Source organism: Canis lupus, chromosome 37 (assembly GCF_011100685.1).
Source record: "Canis lupus familiaris isolate Mischka breed German Shepherd chromosome 37, alternate assembly UU_Cfam_GSD_1.0, whole genome shotgun sequence".
NCBI lineage: Eukaryota > Metazoa > Chordata > Mammalia > Carnivora > Canidae > Canis > Canis lupus.
Window position 1 is genome coordinate 1037096 of NC_049258.1, and position 11552 is coordinate 1048647.

General features: G+C 46.3%; 1 long non-coding RNA gene across 1 annotated transcript; it reads right to left on the minus strand.

Annotated features, from left to right (window-relative positions):
* Window positions 1-392: 392 nt before the first annotated feature.
* LOC102155159 lies at window positions 393-10946 on the minus strand. The gene is made up of 3 exons (XR_005384934.1): window positions 10767-10946; window positions 4853-5165; window positions 393-3314 (listed from the first exon to the last, which is right to left on the minus strand). It is a non-coding gene; the product is annotated as an uncharacterized LOC102155159 (long non-coding RNA).
* Between the last annotated feature and the right edge of the window lie 606 nt (window positions 10947-11552).

Genomic DNA, 11552 nt, shown 5'->3' on the forward strand with positions numbered 1-11552 from the left:
TTTTAACACAGAATGAGTTACTTGGACATAGATTTTTAAAAATCATTTATCAGGTAGCCTGGGTGGCTCAGCGGTTTAGCGCTGCCTTCGGCCCAGGGCGTGATCCTGGAGACCCGGGATCGAATCCTGCGTCGGGCTCCCTGCATGGAGCCTGCTGCTCCCTCTGCTGTGTCTCTGCCTCTCTTTCTGTGTCTCTCATGGATAAATAAATAAAATCTTTTAAAAAATCATTTATCATGCATAAAGGGTAAATCATTCAAAACAAATTGGAGTCTCTTAAATATTATTTATTTATTTATTTATTTATTTATTTATTTATTTTAAAGATTTTATTTGTTTGAAAGAGAGCGAGAGCAAGAGAGAGAACATGACAGGCAGGGGAGGGGAGCAGAGGGAAAGGGAGGAGCAGACTCCCCAGTGAGGAGGGAGCCCGGCTCGGCTTGGGGCTCCATCCCAGGACCCTAGGTCATGACCCGAGCTGAAGGCAGATTTAACCAATTGAGCCACCCAGGCGCCCCGAAAACTTCTGCACATTTAGAAGCTGGCTCTTCTGAAGCACTTTGGATTCAGAGTCCTTGGTATCTCTATAGAGTATTAAACACTGTCACCAAGAACACAAATGAGGTGGCATTTCTTAAAAGAGTGCTCTATTCCTGTCCCTAATACTTGTTTGCAAACCACTGGCACCAATTATGCAAGTTTTAATTCTGGAACTTTATGGATCCTACTGGAAGTTGTTCATGGAAGTTTTCAGACAACAGGTTTATACTCCCACCTTAAATATCCTCAAATGACCTGTTGTCTGGAGCTTTGTCGTCCGGGTCAGCCTTGACAGGAACAACCGAGTCACTGTACTTCCAGCAAGCTTAGTTTTAGTCGACTAATTTCTCATGGATGCAGGCAATTGTGTCACGAATGCTGCTTGGCTGAGTGTGATTGTGAGAAGCTGTGGGTTGTAAGATGTGTCCTGATTTCAGAGATGTTGAAATATGAAAAATAAGATAAACAAAATAAGTACATTTTAGAATCTATTAAATATCATACTTAGCTAAGGGGAGCTTGGACTAAAATTCAGCCTTAAAGATTTTTGAAAACTCGATGAGCAGAAAGAAGGAGAAAAGCTCAGTGAGTTCAAAGCTTTAAGAGTTTTTTTTTTCCTCTCAAGAGATGGCAGCTGGAATTCACTTCAGGGCAGAATGTTATTTTATTTGGAGAAAATAGTCAGAATGAGTCGTTTAGATGTTCAAACTTAAGCGAAGGCCTTGTTTTAAATTGGTGACTCTGAGTCGCTAAATATCTCTATATTCTAACTCAACGGCAAATGCCTGTTTTGTAATCTGCAGAACTGCATCTCTGCACCCTCGATTTCCCTTAGGTAAGCGTTTTCTTTAAAACATGGATTTAGACGATATTGAGCCTGAGAAGCATCACTTATTCACTTAGAGATTCGTGTGCATTCTTGTTCAGGAGCAAAATCTGGAGACTGCACGAAGGATGAGCATGCAAGACCTCGCGCGAGGACACAGACCACACAGAGGAGCTCGGCCCGACTGTTGAGGCCTGTGGGCAATATAAGGTTGAGTGATCCAGAATGTACTGAAGGTGCACCACCGTTTTGATGCATCACCCTACTGGGAACCACGGGACAAGCTCTGCTGCTCCGTCGTCTTAGGGAAAGCAGCAAGATACTGGGAACAAGAAGTGATGACTGGAGAAGTTGGCCTTGAACCGGAGGGAGGAAACATCTCCTTCCCATCTCTGGAGCTTGCCCGGGCTTGTGACTGGAGCTGTGGAGATCTCTGTCCTGCCTCTACCTGCAGCTGGGGTGAGCTGGGCGGGGTTGGGAACAAAAGAGGCATAAACTCAGAATGGGTCTGGGTCCCCCCTGGCTTCAGGGGTCCCCCCTGTGCTTCTCTTCTGTTACTCCAACCTTCGGTCAAGCTTGTTAATAGTACAGCCTGGTCTCCAGCTGAGATGACAGGCTGCGGACCAGAGTGGGGCACTTTCCTCCGAAGTCAAAGAGGCGAGAGCAGCAGATTAGGAACAAAAGGGTTCTCCGCGGAAGCCCACTCACAGTCGTGGGAACAGAAGCCTGGAGTACAGGGAAGAAGATCGAAGATGCTAAAGTAAAGCACGAATACTCAAAGAAGTGCAAGGAATGAACACGATCGCTCCGAAGGACCGGTTACAGGAAAACAGTGCAGCCCATCCCATCGGACGCCCTGGCTCCTGAGGTATCCGCGTCTCACAGCCCAGGACGATATTGTGTGTTGGACGTGAAAACTCCAAGTTCTCAAATTAAGAGGTTAAGTTTGGCAAGCTCCATGTAAGATCACATCACGGTTCATGCCACCATCGAGAGAGACTTTTACACAATTTGTTAATGCAAAGAATATACTTAGGATATAGTAGCTTAACGCTCAGCTACTTGGAAAACTTGGGTGTTATGGATGTTGACTTTCTTGAGAAACCTGGACAGTCAGAGACTCGCTTATTCAATTCGTGGCAATGGCTCTGTAGGACATCAGTATTTTCCCTGAAAGCATTTGGAGACGTTCCCTGTGTGTTTCTAACAATGCTCTAACAGCTCATATGAATCTAACAAGCATGAATTTATCTGAATCTTTCTTTATCCTATTTATATTTGTGGACTACGCAACATCTTGAGGATAATGAGTTCCATATGTTTACTACCCACTGTATAAAGTAATGCCATCTTTTATTTATCTTTAAACTACTTTCATAGAATTTCAATGGGTGCCCTTGAGTTTTAGCATTCCAGGATTTGAGGATGTTCTCCTTCCAGGGCCACAGCTCGCACAAATGGGGCTCTACGCAGATAAGAAAAAAGCGCCCCCTGTGGTGCTCAGTTTGGGAATGGGTGCGAATGGGTGCGAATGGGTGCGAATGGGTGCTCTGTCTTTTGGCTCCGTGTGGCCTCAGTCCAGGTTCATGGTTCAGTGAGTAGAACATGGCGGGCTTCAGGGCCAGTGTGGCCACCACCCGGCCCTCCTCCTCCCCACACGGCCGGGGCCCTGGCAACACCCGGCAGCACTGGGCCTCCCCACACACATCCTCTAAGGGGTTGGCAGATTTGGGTAATAACCTCTCAGATGCTACCTTCCTTCCTGAGTACCTTCAGATGCTACTCAGAGGTATCTTGGTCTTCTCGTTTGCTCCCATGTCAGAGCTATTGACCCCGCTCAACTTTTCTTGGGATTGGGTCTCCAGTTGAGGAGCAGCACAGGCACTTCCCGCCTTCCCCTGGGGACCCCCTGGATCAGGTGAGAGTCGCAGGCTGGGCGCTGGGGTCGCTACAAGACAAAGGCCGGAGGAATAAGTCAATACAAATTCCATTTCCAGGGCACCTGCGTGGCTCAGGTGGTCACACATCTGTCCTCAGCTCAGGTCATGATCCCAGGGTCCCGAGACTGAGTCCTGCATTGGGCTCCCTCACTGGGGAGCCTGCTTCTCCCTCTACCCCTCACCTCTCCTTGTGATCTCTCTCTATCTCTATCTCTCAAATAAAGAAATAAAATCTTTTTTAAAGACCCAAAAAATTCTACTTCTAGGGTTTCATATGGATAATTCAGAGATGATCATCTCATAATCATAGTTTAGATTAATTTGCCCTCACTGTCTGCTTGTTGCCCATATAGAGAGTTCCTGGAGACTTTTCCATTCCTTTTTTGGCGATGAGGTCTCTCCTCACTTCATCTGTATCAGCCCAGAGCTGTGCCACCTGTATCTGTCACTTTTTCAGATTTCATTCTCTATTTCCTTTCCAAAAATATATTCAAGTCCTAAGTAATACAAGAATTAGTAATAAGGATAATACAGCTTAAAAAAAAAACCTCAAAACTGAAGACCATGAGTTTATTTCCCTTCTCCTTCAAACAAACAACCTCTTTAGACCAGTCGTCCAGTGCTTGACACTTGGTTGACACTCAATAAAAGAATGAATGACTAGATTCCCCTTAAAGTCAGTTTTGTGTTGGTTTCATTTGTTGTTCTATAGAAGCAACCTCTGCTGTCCACACTGGCAAGGCCCTCACTCCTTGTTCTACTCAGCGAACACTGGAACTTCAGTGACGCATGAGTTATGTAATTAAATCCTTCTAGTATGTTGGATATAGCACTTAGTCATCCAGTGAAATTTAATTTTCTAGCTTTCTTTCATTCCAGGTCTTCGTTCCCATATTTAAAATATATCACGCATTTCTAAAACTAACATTTCCATTTCAATTGTATCTGTAGATTAAATGCTTACCTATTTTCCCCACTTCTACTACAGAAGAGGTTTTCTGGGGAGAAACTTTTTTTTTTTTTTAAGATTTTATTTATTTATCCATGAGAGACACACAGAGCGAGAGGCAGAGACCCAGACAGAAGGAGAAGCAGGCTCCCTGCGGGGAGTCTATGCGGGACTTGATCCTGGGACCCCAGGGTCACACCCTGGGCCAAAGGCAGATGCTCCACCGCGGAGCGCCCCCCCCCCCCACCCCGGGCGTCCCAACATGCCTTGATTTCTATTGTCCCTTCTACTCCTGAAATTCTTAGCTTCTTCCTCCTTTTGTGGGGATTTTTATTTTAACTTTTTGTAGCAGCTTGAAAACGCACTTATGTAATCATAAGCTCCCAACACCTCTCCACGTATATCATCCATAGAATGACATAAGCCATGGACTTCCTAGTCACGGGGTGTTTGAGTGTCGTTCCCATAGTGTTTGTTGCTGGAGATTTCTCTATCTGCCCCCTTGGGAGCAAAGCACTCACTTGCCCTTTGTTCCTTGAAAGGATGTTTATATAGCAAAAGCCTGGAAAGTGCGAGGTAGCGGGCATACTCACTGACCATTATGGAAAGTTCCGGCTCCCTGAGCTCAGGGTTCACCTCCTGCAACATAGCCTATTGCATGGGCTGACGTCGCCTCGTCTGTCCTCATCATCCTGTGGGGCTTGGGACTTGAGGAACTGATGCAAAAATGCCAGTGCTCTAGCTGTTGCTTTCGCTGAGCAATGACTCCTTCATCTCTGGTCTTTCTCCTCCATGTGTGACGCGGTGGCACACTAACGTGCTGGCTTGCAAGTAGGGCAAATGCCACACCCCGCGCAGTGCTTGACAGTTTTGGCAAAGCTGGTGGGGGTGCTGACAAAGGTACGGCTTCCTGGAAGAGAACAGAGGAGTGCCTCACAGGATTTGAGGGAAATCCATGGGAATCCCCAGTGAATGGGTTAAATGTTATGGCCAACTAGGAAGCAACTGTCTGTGTTTGTGTCTGATAATAACAAGGAATGAGCAAGGTGGCTGCAGGCTAAGTACCAGCAGGTAGTCTCAGAGACCATTTCCTGTCTAGTGCCTGCTTGCTGCTACCTCGCCTCTGGAGGGGGACACTTGCTCATCAATGGAGGTGCTAACCCCAGCCTCCTCCACTTGAACAGACAGTACTAAGATTTATCCTGGGTGGGCAGATGCCACCCCCTTGCAGACAAGCTACCTGGACATATATCCACACAGAGCATGAGAGGAAGGGAATTTGCTACGACCATGGGCAAAAACCAGACAAGCCATTAGAGCCACGCCTGGTCACTCGGGGGATGAGGGCTCGGGTTTGTAATGGTTATCAAGGGAGAATGTGACAGCTGTGCCTTCCTATAGCTCAAACCCTCATGCAATCTATAATGCTAAATCTAGACCCATGTGGAGATGACAATAGAAGGCCTCAGAATCTTTTTGCATTCAATCCTGGCTACTACAAGGGAACCTTGGCCTTCTTCGGGAGGTTTCTCTGAGACAGGAAAACACTTGTGGAAAACCACTTATGAAACACTGACTAGAATCCAGGCTCTTATTACTTTGGGTTGGGTTTATAATGTTGATGAATGAGAATGAGAAAATGATCTCTCTCTACCCTCTCTGACCTCAGCCACACTAAGGAGAAACCATTAGGGGTGAGGGCTGATGTTTTCTTATCCCACAAAGGAGGATTAAAGGCCATACACATCCATTTCAGTAAACCGGGGAACCTTGGAGTGAATTAAAACTTTTATGGCTCTGTTGGATACGAAAGCCTAAGTCACTATCCTACCTGCATGGGTGGAAGGAAAAGGCAAGCAGACTCACCTAATGGAGTTTGGATAGGGTTCCCAGTGGGGAAAGAAGACTAGCCTAATTTTGTGGTGGGGCCCTTTGAGCCAATTTAGTGTACTGTTGTTGCTGCTTCCCCATCTTAACGTCAAGAAGAATTGATGCTTGTACTTCTCTGTTCCCTAAGTCCTGAGAGAGGATTTTCCCCAACTGAGAAGAACCACGTGTAGAGAATGCTAATGTGACCCACAAGCATTTTCAGCGATGCCTAGGGAATTTAGGTACCCCTGGAGGAGCACTAAAAACATACTGGAGGCCTTGTCATGAGAATGAGACTGATCTTGCTCTTCGAGGGCCGGTGGCAAGATGGGCCACGTCTGTGAAGTGGGTTCAGCTGCAGTCACAGCAAATGGTACAGCTGGTGTAGTGGAAGCAACAACTGAATTCAGTTGCCCGCACGTGTGTCAGCATTTAGTGAGCGCCTCTACCCTCTGACGCCCTAGGCTAACGCCCTAGGCTTTCATTATATAATGTTCTGTCAACTGGCAAGTCAGATGGTTCAGTTCAACCACTGTGACTGCGGTATTATCATATCTCCATTATCAGAGGTTGAAAACCCTGACAAAATTCAGGGGCCTGCTGACTAAGTAGTTTCTTGAAACTGTGTGGGTGGATTCACATACTCAATTTTTCTGTCAGTCAAGGAAAAACTGCTATCTCTTTGACAACCTACCACCCGAAAGGATACCTGTATTGGATACTTTGAGCATTGGAGACAGCTGTGCTGCGTTTGGGGATTCTATTTGATTCTTCACACGGGCTAACTTGCAAACCAACATCCTTCGAGTGGGGCCCGGATGAACAGGCCGCATCTGCAGCCACCTGGAGAGTCATAACACATTCTCTCAGTTGGGAACCCATAACTCTAATGACCCCTCTGAGTTACAAGTCGCTGTGACTGACAAATTTGTTAACTAGAGCCTCTAGCAAGAGGAGGCAGCCTCCACCCAGAGATGCTCCTTTAGGGTTTTAAAGTCATTACCTTCATGATACGATGATCAGGAAAACTCCCTTTAACAAATACCTACCAGCTTGCTACTGTGCTCTTATCAAAACTGAATGTCTGACCCATGGAGCCTTGTGATTCTCTGACATGAAAGTCCTAGTTTGGGGTGAGTCAACTCAGATTCAGTGATTAACAAAGGGGACAGGCCCAACAAGCCTCACTTGTCATGTGAAAATGGTATATTCAGGAGCATGACCAGCTTGGCCTCAACAGCTTCTAGGCTTTTACATATAAAAGTGCCTACTGTTTTGGGGGAAACTGTCCCCTACTAGGCCAGCTGAGGCAAAGTCATTGGCTCTACAGGGCCTTAATTCACAGCAGTTTCCCTCAATGCCTGGACTTGATGATGTCATTAGGCTGTAACCCGGTGTTGTTCACAGGACCGCCATGGTTGTTCATTTTCAGTGCCAGTGGTGCAAACCCAAAATAAATGGAGTTGCTCTACTCGTTGGGCTGAACTCAAGACTGTTCTTATAGCTCTGGACAATACTATCCCAGAAGAACTTTGCTATATTATTTATTTATTATTTATTCTTGGGCCATTGTCAATGGTTTAGCTATTCGATATGCCACTTAGAAGCTAAAGACTGGTAGATTAAAAACACCCCTCTTTGGGGCTGCAAACTGTGGAAATAGACTGGCTGCTGATAGAACTGTCTGGATTAAGCTCAGGCTAAGAGTCTGTTCTCTGCTGAGACTGAATGGATTCAAGTTGCTAAGGCTGTACTGCCCAGATTTCTACTATTCCTGCCTGGACCTGGACCCATCACCACACTAGACAGGGACGCACATCTACTCTCACAGAGGGGCATAAATTAAAGACCTAGGTCTGATGCAGAGGCTACAGCTGCATGCCAGACTTGGAACTCCTGCCAAAAGTTGACTCATTTGTCTTGTAATGAGGGAGGGCACACACCTGGGGCATCAACCCCACCCACATCTGGTAGAATGACTACATTTGACCTTTCATTTCCTCTCAGACCTATCCATAGAACCTTGCTTCTATGACAATTTTGCAGTCGATGGTGGGTGGTGTTTCTGTTCTAGTCTGGTCAACCAATTCTGGCCACACTGCTATGACCCCTGAAACCAATTCATGTCAAGTTTTTGAGTGTCTGGACCATTTGCTGTCTGACAATGGTGTGCCTTTTTATCACAAGCCATTCAACGGTGAGCTGATAGTCAAGGCATGCGATGGGCCTTCCATGCTCTCTGCCATCTTGCGTCTGGTATTGTTGAACCCTGGAATGGCCTCAATAACTGGCTCACTAATACCTCCGACTCTACCTCCTTCATCTCCTCCCAGTCCCCACACATTAGTGAGACAATTTGATCACTGAACACAACTCTCCCTGGAAGGAGATCATTTTCTCTCAGCTGCTTCCTGGGTAATGATTAGGATGCAAGGGGTAGGAAGTTATATAGTCCTAATATGAAAATTTAGGACTCTACTCTGGACATTCCTAGTTAAGATACTTTTACTTTTCTCCTAATGGCAACTCCAGGTCAGCCTGGTTGGTTTACCTACCCTTGCTATAAATGATAAACTGTCTTTTGTCTCTTATTTCTTATTTTCTCATTTCTTCTACTAGAATAAACATAATTATGGTAGGCTAACTTGTTGGCTTGCAAGTAGGGTACAGTATCAGACTATTCATCGTTCTTGACACTATCCCTACCTTGAACAGCAGTCTGCATTGTAAAACAACACTCACAGCACAGAACTCTAAAGAAATAATGCTTGCTTTTTACCTTTCTGCCTTGCGTTGTCAAACTGATAGTGATAACTGTTAAATGCTCTTATGGACTCAGCAAGATTCTGCTAAGAACATTTTGACAAAAAAAAAATGGAAACAAGTAGGATTCGGGGACTATTTGTTTCCTTTATATTATCACGCAGGGGAAAAAAACTGTGTCTTTTCTTTGCCAGTTGCCATCATATTTATCGAGTGCAAGGTATGATTATCTACGTGAGAGTGTGCTTCTTAATGACCTTTCCTCAGTGGTGACACAACGCGTACAACAAAGAATCTAATTGCAGTAAAGATTGTACGCGGCTCAGATCGGGGTTGCCTAATTGAATCTTTAATATCGGTGCTGATAGCCATGAGTATGTTTAAAGAATTTGTTGTGAAAGCTCCTCTTATGTTTACTATTGTGATTCAGCCTCCACGCTGTGAGATTAGGGTTCAGGAGGTTCCCGATACAGTAGGGATAATGCTAGCTCACGCCGGGTGCGTGTGTGCACACGTACTGCCCCTCAGAACACTTTGATGCACTCAAACCCAGGAAAAGTGAAAGGGCTGTTCTCTCATTTACTAAGAAAGGCTTCTGCAGTCACCATAAAGCACAACCTCAAAAGGGCTTTATGTTGGCATGTGACAGCTGCGATGCAGAGCGCTCCACATGGTTTCAGACATGTGTGATAGCTGTTGCTCACGGAAACTTCATGAAGCTTAGGGGTCTGGACACTGAAGATGGTGCAGAGATGGCCTTGGAAATGATCATGAGCAAATGGACTGCGGTACGTTACTGCTGCGGGGGATTTGTGCCTGATTCGAGAAACATTTACCGAGTGCCCGCTGCGTGCGGGTGTTGTACTAGACAAAGAGTGCACGGACACCAGTGTCTGTCCACGGAAAGCTGTCAGTCTGGTGGAGGCGCCATGAAAAGGCCTCTGCATCAGGAATTTAGGTGTAGATGTGTATGTGACACAGAGGGACCCAGAGGAGGAAAGGATTAATTCTGCCCGGGAAGAGAATGAGAAAGCGGAGAGAGGAAAGTGGTTTTGAGGAAAGTGGTCCCCGCTGTGTTGGGGGGCACCTGGCACCCCGCCCTGGGCCTGGATCCCTCGGAGGTGCAGCCAGGACGGGGCACTGGGCTGGGGGTCGCTCGGCCCTGGGGTGAACTTCAGCTCCACCCATCGCTAACCACTTGCTAGTTCTGTGGCTGAGCAAGAAGCTTAACTTTGCCAAATCTGGGGTACTGTCAAAATAGGGATGATAGTATTAATACACTTTTTGTGGTGTTGGTGGTGGAGGTGAGGTCCGGAGCTGACAGCCAAGAAAGAATTCTTTAGCCGTCTTTGGTGCAAAAAAGGGGATTTCATTAAAGCCTGGGGACAGGACCCAAGGGCAGAAAGAGCCGCTGCCCCGGGGGGGAGAGGGATGGTTGGTTCTCTACCTGGGAGCTGCGGGAGGTGGGAGTCTTTCTCCCACCTCCCGCAGCAAGCAGGTAGAGAACCTGCCCAAGAGGTAGAGAACGTGTCCAAGAGGACCTTCACGTGCTAAAGCCGCGCAGGATACTGGAGGCCTGGCTGTGTCGACCCAGGGTTGTTTTCCCTTCTAATGAGGCGTTAACTTTGAGCCGGTTGGGAGTTGCCCGAGGACTGTCACAGTATCTGCCCTGCCTGGGAGTCTGAGTCCTGGAGGGGACGGTGGTGTGGTGTCAGCTTGTGCTTTGTCCTCAGCTTGCCTCCTGCTCCCTCACCAGGATCCCACACTGAATTAGGATCAAAGGAGAAAAGCAATCTACAGTGTCCACAGAGTTAGTCTCCCTTCCCTCTCACTTTCAGGCCTTAGTCCCGCAGCAAGTGCTGTGGAAAAGCCCAATTACCAGTTCACCGGGAGTGATCACATGGTCGTTCTCGCAGGGACTTGCGGCAGATTCCAGAGTATCTTGGAGTTTGAAAACCAAATAACTGGGATGCTTGGGTGGCTCAGCGGTTGAGCATCTGCCTTCGGCTCAGGGCGCGATCCCATGGGCTCAGGGCGTGACCCCGGGGTCCTGGGATCGAGTCCCGCATCGGGCTCCCTGCATGGAGCCTGCTTCTCCCTCTGCCTGTGTCTCTGCCTCTCTCTCTGTGTCTCTCATGAATAAATAAATAAAATCTTAGAAAAAAAAGAAATAAAACCAAATAATTGAATATAAGAAGATGAGAAACAACAATAACAATACTTTTTACAGGTTACTTTACATAATTCTCTTTCGTAATTCTCTAAACAACCGTGTAAGGGAGGTCGTGTTTCCCCCGTATTGGAGATTGTTCTCTTACCCACTTTAATATTTAATATTTAGTCTTACTTAATTCACTTTGTTTTGTGTATGCGTTACCCTTCAAAAGCTTGAGATAGGCTTTTTTTTTTTTTTTTAAATTAGTAAGGGTCCCAAATGGCGGTACCCAGCCAGCAGATGAGGATAGCTGACTGGAGCCACTCAGTACACACAGAACAAGGCCTCATGTATGAATTTGCTCAATTGGCTGAGAGTTTGGTGCATTTTCTATGTATGTGTAGTATATACATACTTCTTCATTAAGAGTAATGATTAATTTACATCAAAATGAACGTTTCTTTAAACTAATGGGAAAAGAAAACAAATCTATGTTACCTTTTGGTTTCT